The 6,622-nt window shown below is 44.3% G+C and overlaps 1 long non-coding RNA gene across 1 annotated transcript; it reads right to left on the bottom strand.

Moving 5' to 3' along the window:
• Positions 1–3,011: 3,011 nt before the first annotated feature.
• On the bottom strand, positions 3,012–6,028 carry LOC115615058. The gene is made up of 3 exons (XR_003993935.1): positions 5,917–6,028; positions 3,576–3,718; positions 3,012–3,435 (listed from the first exon to the last, which is right to left on the bottom strand). It is a non-coding gene; the product is annotated as an uncharacterized LOC115615058 (long non-coding RNA).
• Positions 6,029–6,622: the final 594 nt, after the last annotated feature.

The following is a 6,622-nucleotide window of genomic DNA, read 5'->3' as shown; positions in this document are numbered from 1 at the left end:
AGACGAATCTTTTCCTGTATGCTGAAGTTTAGGGCATTATTTTGGCTGGTGCTGTACCATCACTGATGAGTAAGGCCCTGCTTCAAACTGTTTATATTTTAAATAAACAGGGTGGAAAGGACAAAAGATCTGCAAAGGTGAAGCAGTGCGTCAGAAGCATCTGAGCTGGGAAACCCCCCCACATTTCCTGTTCAACCATGCCAAGCTGCATTCATCAGTGTGTCCAGCTTCAGGGTGATGCATCCTTGCTCCTCAGCTATGCCCACTTCTCCAAATACATTTTAGTCCATCCTGCCTTTGGTGAGGTTGTCCTCAGAAGTGCAGAGTAATTCTTTTGCTTCAGTTTTGGTGATTTTTTTGTCTCATCCTCTTGGGTGAGGGAGAGGTAAAAATATGGAGCTTGTCCTATGGATTTGCATGAGCTAACAGTAACTGATAATGTGTCCAAGAGAGAAGGTGCAGCAAGAAAAGGTGGGGGTTACCTGGAAGAAATCTATCTATCTCCTACAGAAATCTTTAGAAGATGCTGGGCAGCACATGGCAAATCAGTCCTGCCATCTCTGCTGATTCACTTGTAAATGAAAGGAGTCTGTCCTAGGGGCAAGATTGTTTTAAACTCCAGTTTTAAAGCCCCCAAGGCTCAGCACGAGCCTGACATGAGCCAGTGCACACCTTGCTGCTGGAGCAGCTCCTCCAGAACCCAGCATCTTCCCAGGACCAGGCTTATCCTGGATGTTTGTAGCTATTTTAAGGATAGGAGAAGCTGGAATTCATTTGCATTCGTTTGCCAAAGCTATAGAAAGGCATGAAGCATGTGATGCAATGAAAGCTGGGGGAGGCAGGGGGTGGAAAAGATGGGCAAGGCTTGGGGAGCAGAGAGGGGAACATGGACAGGGTGGTAGGGATCTAAGCACAAGGGCACCGGGGGCTTGGCATAAAGTCAAGTCGAGCCTCACTCGGTTCCTCTTCTGGCTCTGCAAAACCTGCAAAAGAGAAGGGTGCAACGGGAGCAAAGGGAAAAATGTACTGCAGAAGAACTGGAAAAGTGCTCACCAGAGTGTAGTCCTTGTCCTGCTGCGAGCCACAGATACCTTCACCAAGGGAGATGGGGAAGGAGATGGACAGGCACAGGCCAGCCCCCTGCACTGCTGGGGATGCACATCAGCTTTCCTTGACAGCATCTGGCCTAAATCCTCCTCCCCTCTGCAGTCTCCCATCTCAGGACCATTTCCTTTCACTCCCTGATCTGTCATGCTCAGCCAGACTGGATATGGAATTCTGTTAGTGTCTGACACTGCTGGTGGCTTTTCTTTTAAAATTGAAGGGAACAATGTTTTGGCTTGGCTGGGGCTTAGTGGCGGCACAGAGGTTGTTTCTGAAAGGATGGTGCCATCCCTAACCCTGGGTCATCTCCCCCCCCATCCATCATTAGAGCTGAGAATTATCAGGGCAGTGATGGTGATAAACAATGGTAATCATATTAGTTGTATTATTATTAACATTATAATAATTATATTATTGTTATGTGAATGACTATCTCCTTGGGCTTAGGAGGCTTTGATCATTTTAGTTTGACCAACCCCCTGATTTTATGGCTCATGTTAACACTTGCAGTTCTCCCCACAATGATTTTCATTCAATGATTCACAGGGGAATGGATTTATGATGTGTTGTACCTCTGTCAGAAGCTTTGGGAGCATCAGGACCTCTGGGCCGCTATTTTTGTATAAATCTCCATAAATCATTAAAACTCGGGCTTTAATGAATGTAAATCTAGTGCCACAGAAGGGAAGTCATTTGGCTGGAGGCATTCCCAGAGCTGGAATCACTCCGTGAATGATGTTTCTTCAAGTTCAGTCCTGTAAACCACGTGGGACTTGAGATGATTATGGCAATCTTTGGGCTAAATCTGTGCAGAAATAAACCTTATTAATGCCCATTAAATAAAACTATCCTCATTTTTCCAGGATCCACAATGCTGACTAGGAAAGAAAGAGAACAGTTGTATATTCATCATGTAAAGTCTGGTTCTGGGAACACTGACATTTTTAATACAGTTAAGTGTGCATGTATTTACAAGATGAGGTTAGCACAGAAATAAACAATTTATTTAAAGGCATAACGTCTAATACAGAATTCTGGTGCCTGAATGATCATTTCCTAATGCTGCTGTCACAAATACTTCCCTGATTTACATCTCCTGTTGCAGAACAAGCAAGAAATCTCTGGGAAGGAAGTGCAGAACAGGATTTTTTCCTAAAATATAATTCAATAATTGTATTAAACCTTTTTAGAGTTTTATTATATCTCTAATTTGAGCTAGAAATTCATTCACAGGAATGACTATAATAAATAATGAATAAAGAAGGGATTTTTCAAGAGCAGTGGCTAGTGCTGGCTTGCAGTGGGAAATGCGCTTCAGAAAATCCCCCCTGGGATTTTTAACCAGCCTTTGAACTATCCTACCTGTGAGACCCTGTTGGTTTGGAGCATCAGAATCCATCCTGCTCAGCACTGTGAGCTGCATTTAGTATCAAGAGAGCAAAAGATCCTGTAAACTAAAGGAGTCAAACAGTGGCAACTGTTGCCGGAGGGCACTGCAGAGCCAAAAGTGTATCTGCTCACGGAGGGATTAGACAAATTAATGGGCAACACATCCTCTGGCAGCTATTAAACCCAATAATCTCCACGCAAACCTCTAGTTTGAGATGTCCCCAAGGTACTGAAAACTGGTAGCCAGGAAAGCATCACGGGAGGCAACAATCCCTCGCTGCCCATCCTGCTCTCACCCTCTTTCTAAACCAGCCAGCAACAGCACCACAATGCTGTGCCTCTGGGTTATTGCGAAACAAATTTAGGAACTTTGCTGCTGAGCATGTACAAAGTATGATGTGTTAATTTTGAAGGACATAAGGAAGAGCTGCAGCTTCTCTTTGAAAGATTTCTGAAGGGCCTGAGCTCTTTTTTCTCAGGTCTTTTCCACTAGGTGATGCGCAGACACTGCAGCCTTTCTTTCCGAAGATAGAAATAAAAGTGATTTCTCACACTCCAATCAAGTTTTATTTGAATGAAATATGACCTTATATTGGTAAGAAAGATGAAAAAGTCCAGAGACAGCATAATCCAAAGAGAAAACAATTGGAGCTCAGTGCAGCAGCTGTAGATGTGTTCCCACAGAGCCTGAACAGTGTGTGGTACCCGGCAGGTCTGAGTTAGCATCAAGGTTATTTCAGCCTTAGGAGTTAAAAGGGAATACTTGACTGTGATGATGATAAGAACAATATTTTGGTAACTGTTGCTCTTGGGCAGAAAGCAGCCCAGATTAGCAAAGCCACACCATGGGAGTGTATGTTCCGGGTCAGACGCCAGGACTCCTTCCTCTGCACCCATGTCCCACACCATGAACAGCAGCTCCTAAGCTGTTATGTGGGAGTCCTGCAGAAATGCAAACAGTAACTAATAACAACAATAATTACAATCCATATCATTATATGGGTCATGCCTAGCTCTAAAATTTAACTAACCTGCTAAGTTGTTATTTAGCAGAGGCTAATAAGGCACCCGCTGCACCTTACCTTCATGGGTTCCTAGAGCTGAAGCTCTGCTCCAGGACAAGGATCACCACCTCAGAGTGCTGCAGGTGCAGCTGCAGGAATCCCCTGGCTTGGGGAGGGAGCACTGGCAAAGATGTACCCCTAACCCACATTTCCTCTGCTCACTGCTGGAAAAAAAAGCAATGAAGAATAATCAGAGAAAAACATACAAAACGAGAACACATAAAACGTTGTGACAGCTCAGAATTCATCACTCTGTTGTACCAAGCAGAGATGCAAACGGGACCACGGGGGAGGTCATCTGCACTGTGGTTTTTCCTCCTTACCCACTGGCTGTGCTTCTGGAGCTGTATCCAATGGGAATATTTACTCTTCCTTTAGCAGCAGCAGCACAAACTCCCCTGTACCAAGGAAGGGCACAAGTGAGGTGGCAACACCCCAGATGAGATGCCTGCAGTGCCTGCCATGCATGGGAAGCAGTGCAGAGCATCCGCAAAAGGATTTGGGCTTGGGCTCCAACTGGGCTGCCATGGTCAACACAGCATGTTTGTACAGCAAGAGATCATATCAGAGCAACACCCTTCCTCTTTGTGTGTATTTTTGAAGTGTAATAGCCATAGAGCTATCCATTTCACACCACTTCTTTCTTGCTAAGAAACTAAAGAGGTTATTTTCAGCCACCAAAGTTTTACTTTAATTTTTCTTAATAAAGCCTGACGAAAGAAATAACATTATAACTGAGGCATGTACTTTTAATGGCTTTATATCATAATAATTTTTGAAGATTCCTGTTGAACTGTTTCAACTCTTTTTGCTTTGGCTTAAAAAGCTGGCACAAACATTGCTCCAGGTCTCACATACCATGCTACTTACTCTGCCCAATCCCCCCTGCAGATTTTGGTTAAGTGTTGCCATTGCAGTGCAATGAAGTACAAATGCTTATTGACAGATACATATTGATTGATATATCACCTGCCCCTATAATCCTGGAGATGGTCATGAGCAGCATGTGTATGTGAAGAATATATTCCAGCATGATAGGTTAGCTGTATTGGAAAGATTTCCAGATAGCAATAGATTTTCCAGTCTATAATTAGCTCAGGGATTACAAACATAGAAAATATTGCTCCAGAAATTGATTTGTTTAATTGTTCATAGCACCAGAGCTATGGTGTGACTGCAAAGCACATCACATGCTTCCTGCAAAGAAAGACTTTGAACTTTGGATAAATATTGCTCCTGTAAACACAGAGAAGAAATCATGTGGGTAATTGTGTTGCTATCTCAGATAAGGTCTGGATCCCAGTTGTTCTGGCTGATTTTAAAACCCAGCCCTATAGTTCCAGATTCATGGAGCTGCTTTCAATGACCATCGTGAGGGTTCACAGGGATGCTGCGAGCCAGCTACCAAACAACTCTGGTTGCAACCTGCAGCAACATGACATTTCCCAGCAAGGCTGCACTTTGCTAGTCTGCTGCTCCATGCTGGTCCCTGCATGGATGCTTTATCAGTTTAAACTTCACGCTTTTTACACTGTTGATGAAGCTGCCTCCTAGTGCAGCAGATGCCATGCATGCACACAGGTTGCACCAGACTCTGCACTTAGCATCCCTCAGGGCTCCCACGAAACAAGTCGCATGGACCACAGCTTGGGCCATGCTCAAATCCTTTCTCCTCTTCCCCTCCTGAGCCTACAGCTGCCAGAATTCAAGGCTCAGCCTCACATAATGGAGAGGTTTACAGGATACAGCTTAAACTTGGTGGCTGCCATGTGTTTCTTATCTAAAGCAACACTTGCACATGCCATTTCCTTGTTATAATTAAAGAGAAACTTAATCAGCTCAACTTTTCCTTGCCTAAGCAGGCCTGACTTTGCACTTGGCATGCTGAAAGTCGTTACACAGCGACAATATGCAGCATCTCCTGCAGTCGGCAGAGGCCAGAAGTCAGTCTCTGTGGTGTCCTCATCCCTCTGGTCCTGTGGCATCAAAACGGTGCACCATGCCACCAGTTGTTTTGTAGCTGCTCTCCCCAGTTAGTGCTTTTTCTGGGTTTTAATTCTCTTAATTCTCAGTTGACCAAGGGCAGTAACTTCTCCCCAAGAGTGTTCATGGCCAGAAGCAGACATATGACTAACCATCTATGAGACACCCTATGGCTGCTCTTTCATCCTCACACATCCCAGAGCCCATGGACAAAGCAGAGTGAACCCAGCCCCACTGCTACAGCAGATGCTCCCACCCAGCTCTCCCCAGCAGCTACAAGCTGCATTTGCACAGGCAAATATTCCCTGGACCTGCCAGGTCTGGAATATCTTTTTTTCCTATTGCTTCCGTGAAGCATTTGTCCATCTGTAATTACCAGCTGAAGAAAGATGTCTCTTCTGTTCTCTTCTTTGGAGGGGATTTTGTGTCCTCCCCAGTGATGTGCATGAGCTGGTCAGTGCTTCGTGCTGGTGACTCAGTGGCCTCGTAGCACACACAGGGTGGGGTGGTTGTTGCTTATGGAAAATAGGAGTAGTTACATCCAGTAACAACAAAAAATCCCCAAACCCAAACTTCCTCTTCAAAAGAAGTTGCTATTTTTTTCTAACAGGATAATGACACGTATTTTCTGTGGAGGCAAAGCCAGGAGACCCCAAAAGAAGCAAAACAAGGACACTGCAGTTAGGGAGATTATTAGAATGATTTCATCTCATTGCCCAACTGTACCAGACACTAAACAAATCAGTTGAGTCACTTCTCTGAAGAGCTTGCAAATTAGGAAGGTTGGGCAAGCAGCAAAACCCCCAAAAAGATCATTTCCAAGTTATAGGGATTACATATTTTGACACAGTCACATGGGCAGTCAGAGGATTTGGCAACCGAGATTTCTTCCAGAACCTGTGAATTCTCAGGAAGGAGCAAGAGATGTTCATTTTTAAAAGCATCAAACCTTATAATACTAAAAATAGTCAAACTGGGCAATCTGATTTGGTTGAGAAAAATGCTTTGGCCACTATATAACTCCCAAACATACCCAGTTCCAGCAAAACCTTGAGAAGAGTCTCAGAAGATGGGAAGTGCTG

This window comes from Strigops habroptila, chromosome 13 (assembly GCF_004027225.2).
Source record: "Strigops habroptila isolate Jane chromosome 13, bStrHab1.2.pri, whole genome shotgun sequence".
Lineage (NCBI taxonomy): Eukaryota > Metazoa > Chordata > Aves > Psittaciformes > Psittacidae > Strigops > Strigops habroptila.
This window is presented reverse-complemented; position numbering and strand designations above follow the sequence as displayed.